Below are 25,938 nucleotides of genomic sequence, written 5' to 3'. Positions count from 1 at the left end.
CCATTAATAGTAATATCAATACCAGTTTTACCAAAGAAGGACCTATAGGGATACCCCTGAGTTCCTCTGTAGGGTTTTGTGGTTCCTGGGAGATTTTTTGGCTAGACAAACCCTTTTTGTAACGATAATGAAGATGTGAAGTGTTCTGTTTTTCTTTTTTAAGCATCACTGATTCAAACTGGAATATGAGTATTGGAATAAATGATAATTGCATACAAAAATAATCTACCTTCCTCTTCTTTTTAAAATTACCTTGAACTAGCCAATATCTTTGGCAATTAAGACTATATTTTTAAATGAGCTGTTGCCATTGATGGTATTCTCCATTACAGTCCTCTTCCAAGGCTTCTGATTTATGATCCCAGAGCCCCACAACACAGGCTAGGTTTTAGGACACTCCAAGTTCTGACCATTGGTGTTCTAATATATCACTTCCCTTCTCATATCTCTTATAAGGATTCTCTTACCTCTCAATTCACTTCTCAATGATTACACTTAGGCCTGACCTACTGGGTGCCAACATCTTCCTAATTCTGACGATTTCCATTCTCCACCCCAGGAAATAGCCCCATCTCTACTAGTCCTTCCCCACATGGGCACTCTAAATTCTGTAGCTTCATCCAGCTCTGGAGTCTGGATTTGAAATTCCCTTCCTGCTCAGCAATTTCCTTCACACTCAGGCACACTAGTCTCTATGTGTCCACTCAGTTCTAAAATTCTATCTCACTTTTCCCTCCAAACTGGGACATTCAGAGGCAAGATTTACTGCCTACCTAGGAAAATCTCTATTCTAAGCTCTAGGCCACCTCTAACTTTCCTCTTTGAACTGTACCTCAAAGCCCAGATATTGAATCTTCTAAAGATCTTCCAAGGTATGCCATTTCAGGATCTAAAGAAAGATTCTCTTATGATCAATAAATGCTTTTCTTTAATTTTTTATTATGATCTTTCCAGGTCTGACACTTTGGATTCTAAGGTTGCACTCTCCTAGGATTTATGTGTTTTTTCACACTTTTTTGATTGGATTATTATTACAGTGGACTTAGGTCTTACTGATATAATGATTTTGAAATGTTACTTGTCTTCAGTATAAAACTTCTTTAGGTAAGACCTAGTTTTGTGGCCAGGAGGATACCATATTCATTGTCATAACAGTAGTAGCAATAGTATTCTTTAGCAAAAAAGGAAATATACAGATTTGAGTTATTTTCACTGTGTACGTGCTAGTTAATTTTTTTTTGCTAACCAAAAAACTATCCATACTTTCATCATACTCATTTGACTTATGGATGAGTATGTGTCTCTCTTTTTAAAGTTTCATAATTAGATATAGATTGAATTGAAAAAAATGACTATATTTGTGCCAAAAAATTCTACTACCTTGTTTTTTAATTTACCTACTATTGGCTAATATTATGGTTAAGAACATATATAAATAAATTTTAATGCCTGCTATTGATGATGTTTTGTATTCTAAGTCTACTTGGAAAGAAGAAAAACTGATTCTGTCAGAAGCCTCTCAGCCAGGGCAAGTGGACGTTTTTAGGATACTCAAGGTCTGATCTTTTCTGTTCTAAGACTTCACCTTGATCTCATATCCCTTTTTAAAACATGCTCTCCCAAGTCTTTGATTCTCTTTCCCTTGGCTACTCTCAGGCTGAACTTTTGATTACTAAAATCCCACTGCACATTCTCAGTCTCTAAACTCTCTTTTATATAGTCTCTCTCAATTTGAATGTTCTCTCTTCTGCAGCCCCACCCAGTTTAGGATTCTGGATTAAAAATTTTCAAGTTTAGGCATTCCAAATTCTATATACTCTCCCCATTCTAATACTCTAGCTTCACTTTCCACTCTAAACTGGGACATTCTTACCTCCTATCAGTGAAATTGAGTAGGATAAGCTCAAGAATGCTTTGAACATTCCTCCTTGAAAGTTACCTTGAAGAATAGACATTCAGTGTTCTAAGGACCCTACTAGACCTGATATTTTTCGTTCTCCAGGCATACACAACTACATTCTATGAGGTTTTATTTTCATTTTTGGTCTCTGGATTAGCATACGGGTCTATCAAATGTATCGACTTGGCAATATAAGTTGTATTCCATCTAAGTTAAACTTAAAACATTAAACTTTGGTTTTGATATTTGGTTTTTGTCCAAATATACTATATATTCATTATTATTAATATCAAAAGCATTCTTAACAATAGAAAAATCTACACAAAATTGTATTTGCTTCAAGGTACAAAATTCTAGGTGTGGGAGTTGGTTTTTTACTGGCTAGCCAAAAAAATACCATACACTAAATAATGCCCTTTTGGTTCTGTGGATCAGGATGTGAGATGTGTTGTTGATTATTTTAGAAAGCATCACTAATGCAACATATAAATTAACATGGAATAAATGATTGATCTTATATGAAAAATATATATTTTTTATTTTTAGATTACCTAGAATTGATCAAAATTCAGAACAATCAAGAATATATATATATATATATATATATATATATATATATATATATATAAAAATAAACACTTACCCTTTTGAGACTGTCCATTCAAAGGTCCCTTCTGGAACATAGGACTTCTGTTCTCAGGGCTCTCCAAACTGTCAAATATATGGTTATTGAGAATATACAACACTTTAAACTTTTGTGTTTGATGTGCTCTCCTTCTTTTATATCCTTTTTTACATCATTCCCAGGCCTCACATTCTTCCTGCTTCTGAAAATTTCCATTCTAAGTGTTCTCCCTGGTTTAATATTCACTTTCCACTCCAGATTTATATGTTCAGAGGCAGCCCTTACCACCTAGGTGGGACCCAGTATATACTAAACTCTCAGCCATTTCCAACATATCACCTTGAATGAGACCTAGAAGCCCCAATATTCACTATGTCAAGGGCCTTCCAGAACATGACGCATTATCTTCTCAAAAGGTTATTCCCCATCCTGACATTCCAACTCTTAAAATCCCACTGTACATAAAATTTCTGTTCTCCGACTCTAATCATCTCCTCATCTAGCTCAGAATCCTGGATTACAAATTTCTTTCCAGACCAGACATTCCAAATTGTACATGCCCTGCCAACTAAAATACTCTGGCTTCAATTTCCCCTCAAAACTAGGGCATTCAAAAGAGACTTGCTTCCTAGGAAGGAAAGTCAGAAACATTAACTCTAGGCCACTTGGAATATGCTTTCTTGACAGGTAACTAAAAGTTTAAGCATCTAGTTTTCTAGCTACCTTACAAAACCTGATATTTTGTATATGTCTTTCCAATTGGATTTGAGGATGTGAAGTAAGTAGCATCCCTCTGAAATCCTACATACTGAACAAATTTCTTTGACAAAATGAATTTCTATTGATTATTAATAATGCTAATAAAAATCTCTAATAAAGAAATACATGGAATTTCCTTTAATTCAGGTTAAGAGTTATTTTTTCTTTTTCTGTATATTTTTGGCTGACTAAAAAAAGTAAATTTATCATACCCTCTTAGCTTTTTATTGATGATGTTATTTTTGGAAAAAACATGTAATACCACTTTGTCATATTATTTCAATGGGAATAAATGATTAAACTCATGGAAAAATATTTTTTTGTTTTTTTAATTAATGGAAAGCTAGGCAATATTTTACAAAATCATTACATATACGATATGTATGAAAATCAATCTTTGCCAATTATGTGATTTTCTATTCTAAGGCACTGTTCTAGAGTAGATGATTCATGCTCTCCAGAGGTCTCCTAGCTATAGAATCTGGAAACTGGCATAATCTAGGTGTTACCTATTTTGTTCTAAGTACAGTCCTGCCTCTGCTATCCCAGCTCCCAATTGTTCTCTAAACTCTTTCAATCTCTTCTTCTGGGTGACTCACAAGTCTCATATTTTGTCTGCTAAAATTCCACTGCATTAACAGACTTTGAATGTCTACTTCTCTCTCTCTCTTAGTCCCTCCCAACACTGATATTCTAGCTTCTACAGCTTCATCTATTCAGGATCTTGGATTAGAAATTTCTTTCAATTGGACACATTGTAGATGACTTAAATCAAATATTCTCACTATTCTTTTTAGTGTCAGTTGGGACATTTAGAGAGGACACTGAACTCATAGATAGGAAATTTACTATTCTAAACTTTTTAATCCCATCTTTTCTGGAACCCTCGAATGGTCCATGAACATCCAGACATTGAAGGTCATATGAACCTTCCAAAAATTATATTTTGGCTTCTGAGGTCACATTATGATCAATAAAACACTGTTTTCATTTTTTTCTATTGATTGCATTGTTATAAAGAATGCACTGGAGTCTTATGGAAATGCTGATAGACAAATATGTCATGTCCCTAATAAGTCTTCTGTATGAAACATCTTGGTTTTGTTCCCCCAAATTCCCAAAGTTTATTATCATTAATAATAACATCCATCACCGGCTTTAACAAAGAAGGAACTGCAGTAAATATCAGTAGTTTCAGTAAGTAGGTTTGGGGAGCATTATAAAGGTTTGAGATTAGCCAAAAAATAACCAGGACTTCACCATTCCCTTTTGGCTTTGTGGTTGATGTAAGAGTTTTTTGAATGCATCACCACTGCGTAATCTGAATAAAGATGGAATTATTCAATTCATACCTACAAACCCTACAACTTACTGCTCATTTTTCCAATTAACTAGAACTGGCCAATATTTGAGCTGACTACAAATATGCATGAAAATACATTGTTACCACTTAGGATATTTTCCATTTTAAGGTCCCTTCAAAACCCGAGTATCGACATTCTCAGAGCACTCCAAGCTATGGGATGTGGAACTTCTTTTTTTGAAAATTGTATTTAATTAATTTAGAATATTTTTCCATGTTTACAAGATTCATCTTCTTTCCCTCCCCTCCTCCTAACCCCCTCCCATAGTCAACAAGCATTTCCACTGGGTTTTACATGTGTCATTGATCAAGACCTGTTTCCATATTAGTATTTGCACTAGGGTGATCCTTTAGAGTCTATGTCCCCAATTCTATCCCCATTGACCCATGTGATCAAGCAGTTGTTTTTCTTCTGTGTTTCTACTCCTGATGTGGAACTTCTTAGGACATTCCAGTTATCATCTTTTGTGCTTAGACCTCTCTTGGCTCTGACAGCCCTTCTTCTAAGTGTACTCCTATCTTTCTCATTCTCTTCTCCATGGTTCTCTCATACATGACATTCAATGAGCTAAAATACTGCTACTTCTGACATTTTTTTATTCTCAGTCTCTAAAGATAGCCGCCCCCAACATGGTCATTCCAGCTCCAAAGCTTCAACCAGCTCAGGATTAGGAATTAAAATTTTCCTTCAAACTCAGACATTCTAAGTTCTAAGTGTCTCTCTGATAAAATGATTTTGATTTGTAAGTGATGTCTGTTTGTAATACTCTGTATTGTATGTCTTGTCTATTTGCCCCAAAGGCACTTTTATAAATTATATACATACATACATACAATTATAAATGTAGTAGAAATAGCAGTATTTTCTAACAAAGGAACTGCCTGCATTTCATTTGTATCAATGGGAAGGTTTTTTTGCTTTTCTGGTTTTTTGGGGGTAGCCATGCAATAGACACTACTATCAACATACCCTATTGGTGGAGTGGCTCAGAAAGATAGGGTTGTTAAGGTATCATCACTCATAATACCAAAACTAAAAAGGAATTAAATGATTTATCACTTATGAAAAATGTGCTTCCCTGTACATTTGGAATATAATTCAAATTGGGTGATATTTTGAACCACACACATATGTGTATATATATATATATGAATAAAAATAAAACCTTCTCTTTCATGACATCTTCCCTTCTGAAAACCCTCCAGAGCAGATGATTGTCTTCTCACAGATTGTGTGGGGAGCACAATCACACACTAAGATATTGCGGAAACTTCTATTGCTGACATGTAGAGGCTCTAAGGGCTCTCCTTACTCTGGTGCCCTGTATTTTAAAGGTTCTCCTTCCTCCCTCATGCTCTTCTCCATTGCTACTCCAGAGCCTGGCTTTCTGTTGGCTAAAATTCTCCTGCTTCTGACAATTTCCATTCTTCATCCCTGAGCATCTCCCATTCTCTCTGGCGTAGTGCCTCCCAAAAATAAATTATAGCTTCTATAGCTTCATCCACTTAGGATGCGGGATTGGAAATTTTCTTCAAACTCAGACATTCAAGGACCTAAGTATCCTACCTGATATAATACAAAAGAGTTTCACATTGTTCTTCTAATTGCTACATATGCAGGTAGAACTAGAAAATCTCATATTCTAAACTCTCATTCACCTCCACCAGTCCACATTTAAAGGGATCTGGAAGTATTCCATCACATTCAATTCTAGATGCTTGCCCAGTCCTAATATATTTTATTCAAAAGTCACACTCTACTCAGGTTTAGAGGTTTCTTTCTTTTTCCAATTTGTTATTTATTTGCATATTAATACATTGTACATATCTTTCCAATTGGATTTGAAGGCATGAAGTAAATAGCATCCCTCTGAAATCCTCCATATTGAATAAATCTATTTGCCAAAAGGAGTCTCTATTTATTATTATTCAAAATAATGTTAATAAGAATCTTTAATGAAGAAAAAAGGAATGGAATTACCTTTGTTTCAGGTTAAAAGGCTTTTGTCTTTTTCGAGATCTTTATGGCTGGCAAAAACAAAATCATACCTTCTTAGTTATTTGTTAATGATGTTACTCCTTGAAAAAGCTACACCACTATGTAACATCATTTAAATGGGAATAAATTCATGAATTCATGAAAAACTATATTTTCATTTTTTAATTAATAGAAAATCAGTCAATATTTCACCATATTAAGTATAAATATGTATATATGCACACACACATATATATGACGATCAATCCTTGCCAATTATTTCATTATCTATTTTAAGGCACCATTCCAGAACAGATGATTTATGCTCACTGAACCCTCCGAGCTACAGCATATGGAAGTTGTTGAATATTCTAGGTATTACCTTTTTTGTTTCTAAGTACTGTCCTGCCTCTGATATCCCAGCTCCCAATTGTTCTGCAAACATCCCCATTCTCTTCTTCAGGGTGACTCCCCAGCCTCATATTTTGTCTGCTAAAATTCCACTGCATTAGCAGACTTTGAATGTCTACTTCTCTCTCTGTCCTAGTCCCTCCAAACACTGATATTCTGGTTTCTACAGCTTCGTCCATTTAGGATTCTGGATTAGACATTTCCTTCAAGCTGACACATACTAGATGGCCTCCCCTAAAGCAAATATTCTCACTACACTTTTTAGTCTAAATTGGAACAGTCAGAGAGGGCACTGACCTCTTAGATAGGAAATTCCCTATTCTAATCTCTTCTCTACCTCCATCTTTTCTCCCAAGAATGGTCAAAGGGAGAGTTCCGGTCAAGATGGCGGCTTAGAGAGAGCTAAAGTTCAGATCTCCGGAAACCCCTTCCTTACCAATCTCAAACTGTATGCTCCTAGGACAACAAAATTCAAAACAAACAACAGGATAAATCCAGGGAACCCTCCTCCTGGACCTGGACCTGGATCAAAAGGTACGGCCCCCCAAAAGCCAGAACCCGAGATCACTCAGATCTAAGGGATAGGCAGAAGGAAGGTCCCAGGACCCATCTCCCCCAACCCAGAACTCTGAGTCCGAGGCAGCAGCGGGAACCTAAGAGCCAGCAAAAGGACCCCAGGGCCGGCTATTCTGAAGGCCACACCCTGAAAACAACCTGAGCCAGTTACGGGGGCACCCAGACAGCAGGGAAAAAGAGAGTGACAGAGGGGGCCTGTAGTCCCCTGGCTGGATCCTTCCGTCCGAGTCTCAGGGAAGGTCCCTGCTTCAAGACACACTCAATCCAACCCAACTGAAGTTAATCGTATCAGGAGCCCTCAGAGTTCTGGGAAGTCTCGGCGCCTCCCCCCTCAGAGTGCAGGCCTCTCTGGCCCACAAAGGCTATGAGATACCTCGGGGACAGTGCAAAGCCAGGCTCAGAGCATGGGAGTAAGGCAACGAAGAAGCATCTGGAGGGAACTGAGAGCAGTAACACCCACAAATGGACAATTTGCCTGGGGATAAAGCCTCTGAATGCCAGACAGAGATAAGAAAAGCTAGACCTCCCCACTCAAATAGAGATGGCAAACAGCACAGAAAAGCCTCAACACTCCAAGAAAAACAAGAAGAAGGGGGCGACTTTGGACACATTTTATTGAGGAAAAATACAAAATACAGAGGAGATAAAAGAGGAAACACAAGCAAATGCTCCGAAACCTTCCAAAGGAAATGGAAACTCTCCACAAACCCATGAAGAATTTGAATTGGAAATGATCAAAAAGATGGAAACCTTCTGGGAGGAAAAGTGGGAAATAATGCAAAAGAAATTCATGCATCTACAAAACCAGTTTGACTAAACTGAAAAGGAAAACCAGGCTTTAAAGGTCTGAATCAGCCAACTGGAATAAAATGAGCAAGAAATAATAAAGCAAAGCCAAAAGACCAAGAAATTAGAAGAGAACATAAAATATCTCACTGACAAGGTCAAAGACTTGGAAAATAGAGGGAGAAGAGACAATTTAAGAATAATAAAGCCAGAAATAAACAGCAAACTCGACATCGTAATACAAGAGATAATCAAAGAAAATTGCCCAGAGATTCTAGAACAAGGGGGCAATACAGCCACTGAAAGAGCTCACAGAACACCCTCTACACTAAATCCCCAAAAGACAACTCCCAGGAATGTAATTGCCAAATTCCAAAGCTTTCAAGCAAAAGAAAAAATCTTACAAGAAGCCAGAAAAAGACAACGTAGATATAAAGGAATGCCAATCAGGGTCACACAAGACCTTGCAAGTTCTACTCTGAATGACCGTAAGGCACGGAACATGATCTTCAGAAAGGCAAGAGAGCTGGGTCTCCAACCAAGAATCAGCTACCCAGCAAAACTGACTATATACTTCCAAGGGAAAGTATGGGCATTCAACAAAATAGAAGACTTCCAACTTTTTGCAAAGAAAAGACCAGAGCTCTGTGGAAAGTTTGATACCGAAAATCAAAGAGCAAGGAATACCTGAAAAGGTAAATATGAAGGAAAGGGAAAAGGAGAAAAATGTTATCTTTTTCTTTTACTCAAACTCTCTTCTATAAGGACTACATTTCTATCAATCTATGTATACTAACATGTGGGGAAAATGTGATGTGTAAATAGGGGGAAAAGAAAGACCAAATAGAATAATCTTTCTCATACAAAGATTCACACGGGAAGGGGAGGGGAAGAAAACTCCTATAAGAAGGAGAGGAAGAGAGTTTTTACTTAAACCTTACTCTCAGGGAAATCAACTCTGAGAGGGAAAAACATCCAGATCCATTGGGATCTTGAATTCTATCTTACCCAACAATGGAAGGGAGAAGGGAAAACCAAGGGGGGTAGGGGGGTAGGGAACATAAAAAAGGGTGGGAAGAAGAGGGGAGTGGGGGAGGGAACAAAAAGGGAGGGGCTAGAAAGGGAAATATATCAAGGGAGGGGACAAGGGGGACTGATTTAAAATAAATCACTGGATTAAAAAGTTAGAGCTGAAGAAGAAAGGTTAGAATTAGGGAAGGATATCAAAATGCCAGTGAGTCCACAAGTGACGATCATAACTTTGAACGTGAATGGGATGAATTCACCCATAAAACGTAGACGAATAGCAGAATGGATTAGAATCCAAAACACTACCATATGTTGTCTCCAAGAAACACACATGAGGCGGGTAGACACCCACAAGGTCAGAATTAAAGAATGGAGTAAGACCTTCTGGGCCTCAACTGACAGAAAGAAGGCAGGAGTGGCAATCATGATATCTGATAAAGCCAAAGCAAAAATAGGCCTGATCAAAAGGGATAGGGAAGGTAATTACATTCTGTTAAAAGGGACTTTAGATAATGAGGAAATATCACTAATCAATATATATGCACCAAATAATATAGCACCCAAATTCCTAATGGAGAAACTAGGAGAACTGAAGGAAGAAATGGACAGTAAAACCATATTAGTGGGAGACTTGAGCCAACCATTATCAAATTTAGATAAATCAAATCAAAAAATAAATAAGAAAGAGGTAAAAGAAGTGAATGAAATCTTAGAAAAATTAGAATTAATAGACATATGGAAAAAATAAATAGGGACAAAAAGGAATACACCTTCTTCTCAGCACCACATGGCACATTCACAAAGATTGACCATACACTAGGTCACAGAAGCTAGCCATTCAAATGGCAACACTATCAACAGACCCTTTTGATGGAGTGGTTCAGCATGATATAATTTATTAAGTAGGACCATTCAAATCACAAAAATTAAAATAAAAAGCTATTTGTTTCTTATGAAAAATGTACTTTCTGATTCTTTTTCAATTTGATTGAAATTGAGCAATATTTTGGACCACTATGAAAGTGTGTGTGTGTGTGTGTGTGTGTGTGTGTGTGTGTTTGTACATAGAGTAAAACTTTCCACTTCCTGATAGTTTCCCTTCTGAGGACTGTCTAAAACAGGTGATTGATCTTCTCAGGTCTCCCCACAATCACACACCCCAGTACTGAGGAAACTTCTATTCCTGACATTTGGGGTACTTTAAGGGCTCTCCTTGCTTTCTGAATGCTCTCCTAAATCTTTCACTCTCTTCCCCATGGCTACGCCCAAACCTGTCATTGTGTCTGCTAAATTCCTCCTGCTTCAGGCAATTTCAATTCTCAGCCCTTGAACATCTCTCCCTTTCTCTGCCCTTGTACCTCCTAACACTGAAATTCCTCATGCTAAAAATCCAGGCATCTGCAGAATCTGGACTAGAATTTTCTTCTAGCTCAGACATTCTAGGGTCTGAGTGCCCTCCCAGATCTAATGTTTTTCCTTTACTTTACACTGCACATTGGGATATTCAATGGCAGGATGTACATCATAGCTTGGCAGTTCTATATCCCAATCCCTCCACTACCTTGATCTTTACCCATTGAGTGATCCCTGGAAACTAGATATTCAATATTCTCAAGACCTTCCGTTACACCACTTTTTGTGGTCTAAAGAAACCCCCTCTTTTCATGTATAAGATATTTTTAATGTTTCTTTAATTATAAATGCACATTTTATCATTCAGAGGAGGAACCCAGCTAGTAGCTAGGAAGTTCTGTTTTCTAAACTCTCAACCACCTCCAAAATTCCCACATTGAACAATAACTGGAATTATATAATAACATTCAGTGTTCAAAGGATGTTTCCAGCTCTGATATATTTTGTTTGAGGGTCACAACATATTATGGTCAAGAAGTATTCTTTTCTGGGGGCAGCTGGGTGGCTCAGTGGATGGAGAGCCAGGCCTAGAGATGGGTGGTTCTGGGTTCCAATCTGGCCTCAGACACTTCCCAGCTGAGTCATCCTGGGCAAGTCACTTAATTCCCATTGCCCAGCCCTTACCACTCTTCTGCCTTGGAGCCAATTGGCTCCAAGACGGAAGGTAAGGGCTTAAAAAAAGAAGTATCCTTTTCCAATTTTTCATTTATTTGGATACTATTAAAGCACATATATGTGTTGCTGATATGATGGTTTACCAATATAGTGTCCCTTTGAAATTCTTTCTATGGAACACTTTGTCAAAAAATCTCTGCAGACTTACCATTAAAAGTTATAGTATACTATTCCTTATCAAACATGAAAGTTCATGTAATTGTACTAGTTTCAGTGTGCAGGTTTTGGGGGCATCCTGGATTTTGTGGCTGACTAGAAAATAGACTGTACTTAAATTTCAGCCTTTTGGCTGTGTAATTGCAGATATTAGTTTTTTAAAGTATTATGTAATATAAATTAACTAGGAATAAATAAGTGATCTCATATAAAAAATAAGACTATTTTGTTTTTAAGATTACCTAGATCTGGCCAATATTTTGGCCCATTAAAATATATATGAAAACCAATCAATGCCATTTACAATATTTTCCATCCCAAAGCCCCTTCCAGAACAGATGATTTATGTTCTCAGAGCTCTCCAGTGGCAGTCTCACCTTCAGTGTTTTAAGCGCCCTTCATGATCTAATACGCCTTCTTCTAACTGTTTCCCTACACTCTCATTCTCTTGTCCATGGATATTCCTAAACCTGACATTCTGTGAATGTAACTCTACTGTCTGAGGCAATCAACATTCTCAGCCTCTAAACATCCCCTACTCCCTCTCTCTTTTAATCCTCCCCATCACTGACACTTTCTACAGCCTTATGAAGCTCCAGGTTCTAGATGAGAAATATCCCTCAAGGTAATATTCTAAGTTCTAAGTAGCCTCTTGAACCTAAGATTCTAGATTCACTTTCTACTCCAAAGTGGGACATTCAGAGGTAGCACTAATCTCCTAGCTAGGAAATTTTGTATTCTAAGCTCTTAGGCACATCCAGCATTCTCCCCTGTGAATGGTACCAGGAAATCTAGACATTCGGGGTTCTTGGGTTCTTCTGAAATATTACAATTTGGGGGTCTAAGGCCACATAATTCTTTGATCTAGATTGTTGTTAAATTTACTAGAATATTATTACAATGAACATATATCATACCAATATAATGAGTTTAAATCAGAAGTGTTATTTCTTAAATATCCTCAGTACACATCACCTTGGTATTGTGGCCAAAATTTTTCTGCAAGCAGCCAGAAAGAAACCATTCAAATACATTAAAGGAGCAGAGGGTTGGAATATGGTAGTCTGGAAGGCAAAGGAACTAGGATTACAGCCAAGATTAGCCTCAGCAAAACTGAGCATAATTCTTCGAGGGGAAAATTGATATTTAATGAAAGAAAGGACTTCCAAGCATTCCTGATGGAAAGGCCACAGATCAATAGAAATTTAACTTTCAAATGTAAGACTCGGTTAAATTGTTATTCAGAATTTTTAAAATCATTTTTAGCTCTTACTGTTAAGATTGTGTCCAACTTGAACTTCTTGCCTGTCTGGTTTAAGATTTCAGTCTTTTTTAAAAACACCAGAAGTTTCTACTATAAATTAAATTGTAAAAAATAATGGAATCCAAATGAAAAACCTTATGTTCTGTTCTTTTTTTAAATTACCACAAACTGGTCAATATTTTGGCCAACTCAGAATATATCATTAGGACATTTTATATTCTGAGCTCTTGGCCACCTCCAAAATTCCTCTTTTAAAATATGCAAAATCTGGAAATACTCCATAAGATTCAATATTCTAAGGACTTTCACAGCTCTGATATACTTTGTGTGAAGGCCAAATGCTGCTATGGTCCAGGAAGTTTGGTGGGGGGCAGTGTTCCATTTTAAATTTATTTTCATATTACTGCAATGCATATATTTGATATTACAGATTGCTTTCTTTTTTTACTTTTCACTTCATGTGTCATTCCAATTTAAAAATTTTAAACTGACACTCACAGGCCTTTGAAATCCTCTTAGGGGCTTCCAGTAGTTGCTAGCATGCGGCAGCGGCCACACCCTGGGCAACGGCTTTGACAGGCCGGCTAAACCTTGTGAGGGTAGCCATCTGGTCGTCGTGGACCCCTGGGGTGAACTAGGGCTTTGCTCACCCAGCATGTGAAGACTGCTTCGGCTGAACAGATGGAAGAAACCAATAAGAAGGTTCAACGGCTGAGATGGCGATGCAGCAAGGCACTGTGGAGTGCTTAGGGCATGTTGGAGCACAAAAGACAACATGGCCATCCAATGCAGCTGAGAAAGTCTCCAGATGTAATGACTTTTCGTGCCACTGGACCCAGACTTCCAATGCCAAGAGAGTGGGACTGTCTCTGTGCTTCGACTTTTCCACTTAAATCTTAATGCACAAGTATCTTTGTGCACAAAAACACACAAAGACAATAGTCATCCTCGGTTACTGAGAGACTACTACTACTACTATATACTGATTATCTTTAAGCATAACATGAACAAAGAAGGAACTGCATGGAATTGTGTTTGTCTCATTGTACAAGTTTTTTATTTGGCGTTTTTTGAAGTGCCCAAAAGGCAAGCACTACTTTCACCATATCCTCTTGGCTGTACGGTTCAGGATATGAGATTGTTTAAAGACTAACAACATGTAATGTAATTTAAATTGGATAAAAAGATCGACTTTTTAAAAATGTACTAAGAACCGGCTGATATCCTGGACCACAAAGAACATGAAAAGGAAATCCTCAGCATTTGGGATATTTTTCATTCTAAGGTGCTTTCTCGACCTAATGAATTATGTTCTCAGAACCCTCTTAGCTAAGTTTTCCTGACGCTGCGGGTCTGAGCGTTCTTCCTTCTCTGACATGCCTTTTTTCTCCGGGTTTTCCTGTCTGTCTCATCCCCTTCTCCATGGCTACTCCCAGCACTGACATTCCATTTTTAATCAGCCTCCGAACATCTCCCACTGTCTCAGTTCTAGACCCTCCTAACACTGACGCTACAGGTTCTAAGACCTCATTTAACTCCATATTCTGGATTAGAAATTTCCTTCAAGCTCAGATAATCTAGAATCTGTGTGTACTTCCATATCTAACATTCTGGCTTCACTCTCCACTCCAAATTGGAACATTGTGAAGAGAGACTCACCTCCTGGCTAGGAAATTCTATATTCTAAACTGTCTGTCACTCCCAATTTTCCCCCTAGAATGGTACCTGGAAGGTGGGACATTCAGTGTTCTAAGGACCTTCCAAGATGTTACATTTCTACACAGTCCTCTGATCAGTAAAGTTTTTGCCTCAACAGTTTATTTATTATTGTGACAATGCATGCATGTTACTGATATAATGGTGGCAAAACAGAGGTATTCTCCTTATCCTTATTCTGATAAGTACAGTCTTGTTTTTTTGCCAGAAAGACTCTATATTCATTATCATGAATACTACAATCAATAGTCTTCAAAAAAGGAAGAGCATGGAATTGCATTTGTTTCAGGGTGCGAGTTTTTGTAGGGTCTTTTGGATTTTCACTGGCTAGCCAAAAGACAGTTACGTTAACCATGCTTTTTTGGCATTTTGGTTGAGAATGTGAGATGTGTTGTTCTTGATTTTTTCTTAAAGTACCACTAATTCACCATATGAATACCTAGAATAAACCAATATTGGAGTCAAATAAGAATGCATATGAAAATAAATCATTACCTTTTGTGAGAGTGCCCATTCAAAGTCCTCCTCCAGAACATAAGATTTCTGTTCTCAGTGTTCTCCAAGTTATCAAATATGATTATTTTTAGTAGACATCATGACCTAGCTTTTTGTGTTCTAAGTGCTCTCTTTGTTCCAATATCCTTTCTTCTAAGGATTCTCCTGCAAGATCTCTTCTCCATGGCTCATCCCAGGCCAAAGATAATGAGTTCTAAAACCCTACTCTTCTGTTTTTATTTAATTAATTAATTTAGAATGTTTTTCCATGCTTACATGATTCATGTTCTTTCCCTCCCCTCCTCCCTGCCCCCTCCTGTAGCCAATGCACAATTCAACTGTAAAACCCTACTCTTCTGATTTCCATTCCCAGCCACAGAACATATCCCACTCTCTCTGTTCTAGTCCCTTCCAATTCTAATATTCCAGTTTTTCCAGCTCCCTCCAGCTCAGGATTCTGGGTTAGAAATTGCCTTCAGCAGACATTCCAAATTCTACATGCCCCTCCAACCTCTGGTTTAATACTCTGACTTAACACTCGTTTAACATTCCTACATTCAGAAGCAAGACAATATCTAGATAGGACAATCTATATCCTGAACTCTGAACTATTCCCAACATTTCATCTTGAATGAGACCTGAAAGCCCAGATATTCAGGGTTCTAAGGACCTTCCAAGACATGACATTATTAGTTTTGAAGCCACATCATCCTATTCTCTAGAAACTTCATTTTTTTATTAACTAGATTATTATTACAATGTCCACAGGCCACACACTCAAGTCCTTATAACTCAAGTCTCCTATAAGACCTCAGGAATAACAGCTTGGGGCTTTTTTGGACCAAAGTACTCTCCATTCAATTTCATTAATAGTAATAATATCAGTATCAATTTTGAGGAGGGAACCACAGTGGTTTCTGAAGGGTTCTGTGGTTCCTTGGAGACTTATTTGCTAGACAGATCCTTTTGGTAGTGTGCACAAAGACATGGGGTGTTTTTAAGGCATCACTGAGGCATGATATAAATTATATTGGAATAAACGAATGACCTCATACCAAAAAAACTACCTTCCTCTTATTTTTTTAATTACCTAGAATTAGACAATATCTTTGGCAACTAATTTAAATAAATTGTTGCCATTTATGGTTTTCATAAATTGTTTCCAGGGCTTATGATTTATGATCTCAGAGCCCAAACACAAAGGGTAGTTTTTAGGACACTCCAAGTTCTGACCTTTGGCGTTCTAAGGCCTCTCTTGCCTCAAATACCCTATCTTCTAAGAGCTCTCTTCCCTCTCAATTCTCCTCTCCCTCACTACTCACAAGGCTGACCTGCTGGGTACTAAAATCCTCCAGATTCTAACAATTTCCATTCTTTAGCCCCAGAACATCTTCACTTGTCTCTTCTAGTCCCTCCCCATACCAAATATTCTATATTCGGAAGCCCCACCCAGCTCTGAAGTCTGCATTCCAAATGTCCTCCTACCTCAGAAATTTTCTTACCACTCAGATACACTGGGTTCTAAGTATCCATCCTGTGCTAACATTCTGACTTCACTTTCTACTCCAAACTAGGACATTCAGAGGCAGGACTTACCGTATACCTAGAAAGTTCTATATTCTAAGTCTGAACGATCTCCAATTTTTCATTTCCTATGGTGCCTAGAAGCCCAGAAATTAATTCTTCTCAAAACTTTCCAAAGTATTTTTATGATCTAAAGAAATACCCTCCTATGATCTATAAATGATTTTAAGGGTTTTTTATGGCCTTTCCAGGTCTGACACGTTGGAAGTTTGCACTCTTCTAGGATTTATAAGAGGTTTTTTCCCAAAATTTTTTTTGACTGGATGATTATTACAATGAACCTAGGCCTTACTGATATAGTGATTTTTGAAACATAAGTTATAGTCATTATAAATACTGTTTATGTTAGATCTTGTTTCATGGCCCAAAAGACCCCGTATTATCATTTAATGATATCAAAAAAGGAAATACATGGAATTAATTTGGTTTGCTATGCCTGTGTTTGGGATTTTTTGAGGATTGTTTTCAGCTAGCCAAAAAATAATCAGTATTTTCATCATACCCTTTTGGTTGTGGACAAAACTTTTTTTTTGTTTTTGTTTTTATTGCAGCTTCAGAATTGTTTGATGTAAAATAACTGGAAATAAATGACTGGCTTCAAAAAAAATTAAAAAAAAATTAAAAAATGACTTGTTTCATACCAAAAAATTCTACTTGCTTGTTTTTTTAATTTAACTAAAATGGGTTAATATTATGGATCACTATATATGTGTGTGTGTGTAGATGAAAATTTTAATCCCTTTCATTTATGATATTTTGCATATTAAGGATTCTTCAAGAGAAAATAAACTGATACTCTCAGAAGCCCCTCAGCTTGGCTATGGCATGGTGGAGGTTTCTAGGATACTTCCTGTCTGATCTTTTCTGTTCTAAAAATTCACCTTTATCTGGATTCCATTTTTAATGCTCTCCCACGTCTTTGATTCTTTTTTCCTTAGTGACTCCTAAAATGGACATTCTGAGTGTTAAAATCCCACTGCACTTAGAATATGCATTCTCAGTCTCTGAACATCTCTTCCTTTCTCTGTTCTAGTGACCTAACTTTGGACATTCCTCTTTCTGAAATCCCATCCAGCTCAGGATTCTGGATTAGAAATTTCATTCAAGTTGAGACACTCTAAATTGCTCTCCTAATTCTAATACTCAGGCTTCATTTTCCACTCAAAACTGGGTTCCTAGGAGCAAGGAAATTCGGGATGGTAAACTCTAGATGGCTTTTAACATACCTCCTTGAAATGTACCTAGAAGAGCTGGCTTTCAGTGTTCGAAGGACCCTCAAGATCTGATATTTGGGGTTCTCAGGGCATATCTACTACATTCGATAAGGTTTTATTTTCATTTTTGTTCACTGTATTAGTAGAACAATGCACATAGGTGTAACAAATACACTGACTTGGCAATATAAATTGGGTCCCATGTAAGTCTTTGAAACATTATACTTTAGTTTTGTTTTTTTAGTTTTGTTAAAAAATACTGTATGTTCATTATCATTCATTGTAATATCAAAAGCATTCTTTACCAAAGAAAGAACTACCCAGAATTGAATTTATTTCCCACTACAGACTTGGGGGTGAGAGGGTTTTTTACTGACTAGCCAAAAAATAGACTGTACACTAACAATACCCCTTTTATACTGTGTTTCATGATGTGAGCTATGTCATTGGTTATTTTTTGAAAGCATCACTAATATATCCTATGAATTAAAATGGAATAAATGATTGATCCCAAATGAAATATCTACCGTCTTATTTTTAATTAACTCTGGGTAATTAAAATTAAAATTGGTCAGTTCTAACTGACCAAACAACAACCACCAAGAATATATATGAAAATCAACACTTACCCTCTATGAGACTGTTCATTCAAAGGCCCCTTCCGGAATATAAGATTTCTGTTCTCCGGGCTCTCCAAGCTGTCAAATATGATGGTTTTTGAGGACATACCACATACTAACTTTTTGTTTTGTGCTCTCCTTGTTTTGATAACCTTTCTTCAAAGGATTCTCCTATATCACTTATCCTCTTCTCCATGGCTCCCCTCCGGCCTCATGTTCTATATACTCAAATCTTCCTCCTCCTGAAAATTTCCACTCTTTGCCCTTGAAAATCTCCCATCCCTCCCCCTCTGGTCTAATCTCTCCCCAAAATGACATTCCAGCTTCTACAGGATCATCAAGCTCAGGACTTTCGATTCAAAATTTCTTTTATGCTGACACATTCTAGCTTCTCAATGCCCTCTCTGATCTAATATTCCACTCCAGATTCCTACATCCATTGGCAGCACTTAACATGTGTATGGAACCTTCTATATCCTAAATTCTCGGCTATTTCCAACACTCTTGAGTGATGGATGAGACCTAGAATCCCAGATAGTCACTGTTCTAAGGACCTTCCAAGACATGACATTTTTGGTTTTAAAGACACACCATCCTACTCCCTAGAAATTTTATTTCTTCATTTGATTATTCTTATAGTGCACCTTGGTCTCATCAATATACCAATTTAAAACCATATGTCAAGCCCCTTATAAGGACCTCAGTAGGTAACATGTTGGTTTTTGTTCAAAAATACTCTACATTTTATTTCATTAATAGAATTATCAATATCAATTTTGACCAAAGAAGGTCATTTGGGGAACCCCAGTGGTTTCTCTGTAAGGTTTTGTGGTTCCTTGGAGGTTTTTTAGCTAGGCAAACCCTTTTGGTAGTGGTGGTGAAGACGCGAAGTGTTTTAGTTTTGGTTTTCTTTTAAGCATCACTAATGCATATTGGAATAAATTGGTTCTTTTTAATTACCTTGAACTTATCAATATCTTTGGCAACTAAGAGTATATATTTAAATAAATTGTCACCACTTGTAGTATTCTCCATGATGGGCTCCTTCCACAGCTTATGATTTATGATCTCAGAGCCCCACAACATAGGGTGGTTTTAGGACACTCCAAGTTCTGACCCTCACCTCTGATATCCCTTCTTTTAAGAGCTTTCTTACCTCTCATTTCTCTTGTCCATGACTGCTCCAAGGCCTGATCTGCTTGGTGCTAAAATCTTCCTGCTTCTGTCAATTTCCATTCTCAAGCCCAGAACATCTCTCTCTGTTTCTAACAGTCCCTCTCCACACAGACATTCTAGATTCTATAGCTTCATCCAGCTCTGGAGTCTAGATTTGCAATTTCCTCCTAACTCGGAAGTTTCCTTCATACCCATATTTACTTGGTTCTAAGTGCCCAATCTGTGCTAAAATTCTGTCTTCACTGTCCACTTCAAACTGGGGGATTATGAGAGACAAGATTTACTGCCTACATAAGATCTCTATTCTAAGCTCTGGGCCATCTCCAACTTTCCTCTTTAAATAGTACCTGGAAGCCCAGATAATTCATTCTTTGAAAGACCTTCCAAGCTATGACATTTCAGGATCTAAAGAAATTCTCTCCTATGTTCAATAAATAAGTTTCTTTGTTTTTTTTCTTAGTCTGACACTTTGGATTCTAATGTTATACTCTCCTGTGATGAATAAGAATATTTTCCCACTTTTTTAATTGATTGAATCATTATTACTATGAACCTAGTTCTTACTGATGTAATGATTTTGAAACATAAGCTGTTTTATTTATACTCATTATATAAAATCTTTTTATGACCAAAAAGACTCTATATTCATTATCATAATAGTAATATCAATAACAATCTTTCCCTCCAAAAGGAAATACATGGAATTTCACTTTTTTAATGGGTCCATGTTTGGGGTTTAAAATTTTTTTTTAGTCAGCCAAACAAAAATAGTCCAGACTATCATCAAACCCATTTGGCTTATGGTTGAGGATGTCAGTATTTTTTTAAGTTTCACAACTATTTTATATAAATTAAACTGAAATAAGTGACTGATTTCATACTTTGAAAATCGACTTTTGCATTTTTAATTTACCTAAAATTAGCTAATATTATGGGTCACTACGAATATATATGAAAATTTAAATCCTTGCCATTTATGATATTTTGCATTCTAAAATCTCTTCCAGAGCAGAACATTGATGTCTTCAGAAGCCTGTCAGCTTGGGCATATGAAGTATCCAGGACATTCCAGGTCTGATCTTGTATGTTCTAAGAGCTCACCTTGAACACATATCCATTGATCTAAATGCTCTCAAATCTTTCATCCTCTTCTTCATGGCTACTCCCAGACATGACATTCTCTGTGCAAACCTCCTCCAGTCTCTGACAATTTCATTTCTCAGTCTCTGACCATCTCCCCTACTCTGTCTGCTCCATCCCTGCCAAGACTGACATTCTAGCTTCTATACCTCATCCTCCTCTTGAACAGCACCCGGAAGGCCAGATATTCAGTGCTCTAAGCATCTTCTAAGATGTGGCATTTGGGGAGATAAACACCTTCCTAGGATCAGTATCACTTTACTGTTATACTGTGTTACTGTTATACTCCAACTCTGTATAACATAAATTAAACTGCAATAAGAGGCTTGTTCTCACATGAAAAATCTACCTTCTATTTGTTTTTTAATTTGCTGAGATCTAGTCAACATTTTGGCCCCCTAAAAGCATATATCTAGGAAATTGTATATTCTAAAATCTCAGCCACCTCCATCTTTTTCCCCTTGAATGATGGTAATTGGAAGCCCAGATATTCATATTTTCTGAGGACTTTCCAAAACATGACATTTTTGGTTCTAAAGACACATCATCCTGTGATCAATGATGTCTTTATTTCTTATTTTTAATGCTTTATGCTCTTCATAGGTCTTACTGATATAATATTGAATATAAATTGTGCTTCTTATCAGTCCTCAAGATACATTACCTCATATTTTGAGATAAAAAATACTTAATATTATCATTGTTTATTATTATTAATGGTAATAGAAGTATTTACCAAAGAAGGAATTTCTTGGAATTCCTTTTTTTTTTTTTTGACGTGCTAGTATATTGGGTTGTCTGGTGATTTTTTTCGTAGCCAAAAGAAGTCAGTACTTTCACCAAACTCATTTGGTTGTAGAGTCAAATGTGTGATTTTTTTTTAAATTTCACCATACTATAGTATAAATTAGATTGAAATAAATGACCGATCTCCTATAGAAAATCTAAATTCTCCTCCTTTCTTAATTTACATAGAACTGGCAAATATTTTTGCCCACTAAGACTAGATTTTAAGTTAATCCTTAAAATTTATGATGTTTTGCAAAGGCTCATTCCAGAGCAAATGACTTATGTTCTCAGGACCATCACTGCTATGGCATCTGAAAGCTTTGAGGACCTTTTATGTTCTCTGCTTAATCTGATACATTTTGTTAGAAATGTTCTCCTAAGTCTCTCATTCTCTCCATGGCTACTCCCAGGCCCGACATTCTGTATACTAAAATCCCACTGCTTCTGACAGTTTCTATACTCAGTCCCTGAACATCTATCTCCCACTCTCTCTGTTCTAGTCTCTCCCAACAATGGCATTCCTGTATCTGTAGCATCATCAAGCTCTGGTTTCTGAATTAGAAACTACATCAAGCTCAGCCATTCTAGGTTCCAAGTGCCCTTCCAGACCTACAATTCTTTTTATTTTTTAATTTTTATTTATTTATTTTAGAATATTTCTCTATGGTTACATGATTCATATTCTTTTCCTCCCTCTTCCCTCCCCCGTCCCATAGCCAACAAGCAATTCAACTGGGTTTTACATGTATCATTGAAACATTTAGAAATAGAACTTGCTACCTTACTTGAAAATTCTGTATTCTAAGCCCTCAATTATCTCCAACTTCTCCCCACTGAATGTTAACAGAAAGCCCAGACATTATGTGTTCCAAGGACCTTCCAAGGCATGACATTTTTGAATCTAAAGGAAAATCTTACTATGAACTATAAGGATTTTTTCCCCATTGGATTATTATAGTCCTCCCTGTTATGATGCTTTTGGTTCTAAGACTGCATCTTCCAATGATTTCCATGTACCCATATGGGTCTCAGGAATATGATTTTGAAATAATTCGTATCCCTTTTAATTCCTCTTTCTGTAACACCTTGTTTTTGTGAGCAAAAAGACTATATTCATTATCATTAATAATAATATCAACAGCAATCTTTACCAAAGAAGGAAATGCATATAATCACATTTCTTTTACTGTGCTGGTATTGGGGTTAAGAGGCATGGAGGTTAGGTAAGCAGAAAAACAGTCAGTGATGTGAGATTTTTATAAAGCATCACCACTGAGGTAATCTATAATAAAGTACAATTAATTATTAATGTCATCGGAAAAGTCTACTTCAAAAAGATTAACTTGCACTGGCCACTATTTTTGGACACTAAGAGTATATATTTAAATAAATCGCTGCCATTTGTGGCATTTTCCATTATAAGTTCCTTCTAGGGTTGATGATTTATGTTCTCAGAACCCCACGCCCTTGCTATCACATCTGCTATTTTTTTAGACACTCCGAGTTCTGATCTTTTTTGTTCTAGGGTCTCCCTTCACTTCTTCCAAAAGCTCTCCTACCTCTAATTCTCTTCTTCTTGGCTATTCCAAGTCCTGTCCTTGTGTGTGCTAAAAATCCCCCTGCATCTGACAGTTTCCAGTCTCAAGCCTTAACCATCTCCAACTCTCTGCCCTAGTTCCTCCCAACACTGACAATCCAGCTTCTTAAGCAACATCCAGTTTAGGATTAGGGATTCTAAATTTCTTTCAAGGTCAGTCCAACTAGGCTCTAAGTGCCCTTCCTGATCTAATATGCCAGCTTCACTTTTGACTCCAAATTGGGCCATTCAGAGGCAGGACTTACTCTTAAGCTCTCAACTGCCTCCAACTCCCGCCTTTGAATGAATGGCACATGGAAGGCAAGAAATTTTGTGTCCCAAGGCCTTTCTCTAACATATAGCATTTCTAGTTCTAAGGCTAAACCCTCCTGCAATCTATAATGGGGTTTGTTCCAATTCTGGATTTTTTTAATTATGTAAGACATATCCTTATGCCTTACTGATAAATCATTTCAAAACATCAAGACTCCTCTCTTAAAAGTCCTCTATATGAATACGTCTTTTTTGTATTGAAAAATACTATTATATTCATTATCATTAATAGTAATACCAATACCAGTCTTTACTAAAGAAAGAACTGCATGGAATTGAATTTGTTCTCCCCCTTAAACAGTACCTAGAAGTCTAGACATTCAGTGTTCTAGGGATCTTCACAGATAGGACATTTTTGGTTCTAAGGCCACATCCTCTGTGATCTATGGGTTTTTCTCCTCCAAGTTTTTGGCTTACCAGATTATTATTATTATTATTATTATCATTACAATTATCACATGTCTTAATGATATGATTCACAAAATAAGTCTTCTTCCTTCTAAGTCCTCTAAATGTAAAAACTTCTTTGTAACCAAAAATATGCTAGTTCCATTGTTATTAATAGTAATATCAAAAGCAGTCTTTGCCAAAGGAGGAACTGCATAAAATTGCTTTTGTTTGGATGTGTAGGTGTTTGGGGTTTTTCAGGATTTGGGGACTAGTCAAAATATACAGAGTACTCTCATCATAACTGGGCTTAAATATGATAAAAATATTATATCTTGTATAAATTGTGCTCAATTATTAATATATTAAAATGTATTAAATAAATTAAAGTCTTTATCTTATACTGAAAATAAATTTCTTCTTGCTTTTGAAATTAAAACAGGCCAATATTCAGGCCCTCTAAGGATATATATGAATATAAATCCTTAACATCTATGATATTTTCCATCCTAAGGTCCCTTTTGGAGAAGATGCTTTATTTTCTCAAAGCTCTCCTAGCTATGGTATATGGCAGCTTTTTAAAAGGACACTTCAAGTCTGATCTTTTGTGTCCTAAGGACTCTCCTTGCTCTTATATCCCTTCTTCCAAGCGTTCCAACTCTCATTTTTTTCTCCATTGCTACTCCCGGTCCATCCCACTTTCTGATCATTTCCATTCTCAGCCTCTGAACATCGCCAGCTCTTCTTGTTCTAGACCCTCCTAACACTGAATTCCAGCTTCTACAGCCTCATCTAGCTCCGGGTTCTGGATGAGAAATTTCCTTCAAGCTCAGACATTGTGGGTTCTAAGTGTCCTCTCAGATCTGATACTCTGCTTCTCTGTCTTATCTAAGTTCTGACATTCAGAGTGATGCCTTCTGTCCTAGCTAGAAATGTCTGTATTCTATGTCCTCTGCAATCTCCACATTCTTTCCTGAAAATCATCTTGAAGCCTAGACTCTGATGACAATCCCAAACTTGACATTCTGGGTACTCAGGCTATGACTTTCTTGGACCTTCAAGAGTTCTTTTATTCTTTAGCTTTTTCAGTTCTATTAATTTCAGTATACTTCCTTTCTTGCATTATCCTTACAGGGACTTCAACAAAACATACATCCTGCTCCTTTTAAATCCAAGGACTGGAATCATGCGTGTGTCGGCTATGGGAGAGGTGGGAGGGGGGGCGGGGAGGAAAAGAAAATGATCTTTGTTTCCAATGAATAATGTTTGGAAATGACCAAATAAAATCATGTTTAAAGTGAAAAAATAAATAAATAAACCCAAGGACTTAACACTTATTTTTTTTCTCATAAAATACTCCATGATCATTATCTTTAAGAAGAATATCAAAATCTGCTTTATATGTTGAAGGATATTACCAGTTTTTCTTTCTTGCTTCTTTCCCCTTAAATGAGACACTGTCCCAGCATCCTCCATGATGGTCTGGTTGTCTGAAGATCTCGGTTTTCATGCAAAGCTTCACCTCTGTGCTAATATAAAATATATGGATATGAATGGTTAAAGTCTGCAAAAAATAGGGATTCTTCTTTAAAATTTTCTTGTCCTCCCCCATACTTTGGCCCATTGAGCACATAACCAAGAAACGTCCTTCCCAAAGATAATATTTTATGTTTCAGACCTGAAGGTTTGCCATCTTATGGCACACCCAGCTCTGATATTTCTCTGTCTTTAAAACCTCTCTGAATTCTAACATTCTGGGTTGTAAAGGTTCTCCTAACTATAATGACACTTGCTCTAAGTCCTCTCCTATTGCTGTCATTCTCTGCTCTATGGCTCCTCAGTCCTGACCTCCTCTGTCCCAGGGTCTCACTTTCTTCCCTCGGGCTCTGGACATCTCTCACTTACTCTCTTCTAAGGTTCCTCCTAATGCTGTTAAGACAGGTTCTAGCATTCCATCTTGATTTGGAAATTCT

At 36.9% G+C, this 25,938-nt stretch overlaps 1 long non-coding RNA gene across 2 annotated transcripts in view; it reads right to left on the bottom strand.

Moving 5' to 3' along the window:
• The window catches only part of LOC103098272 (uncharacterized), a 252,515-nt gene that overhangs the window by 217,176 nt on the left and 9,401 nt on the right, over positions 1-25,938 (bottom strand). For both annotated transcript variants that reach the window (XR_008914432.1, XR_008914433.1), the window contains exons 2-4: positions 25,384-25,494; positions 18,574-18,642; positions 2,544-2,611 (exon numbers count right to left, since the gene is read on the bottom strand). This is a non-coding gene — a long non-coding RNA (uncharacterized LOC103098272). The remainder of the gene's footprint in view (positions 1-2,543; positions 2,612-18,573; positions 18,643-25,383; positions 25,495-25,938) is intronic.

Source organism: Monodelphis domestica, chromosome X (genome assembly GCF_027887165.1).
Source record: "Monodelphis domestica isolate mMonDom1 chromosome X, mMonDom1.pri, whole genome shotgun sequence".
NCBI classification, from domain to species: Eukaryota; Metazoa; Chordata; class Mammalia; order Didelphimorphia; family Didelphidae; genus Monodelphis; species Monodelphis domestica.
This window is presented reverse-complemented; position numbering and strand designations above follow the sequence as displayed.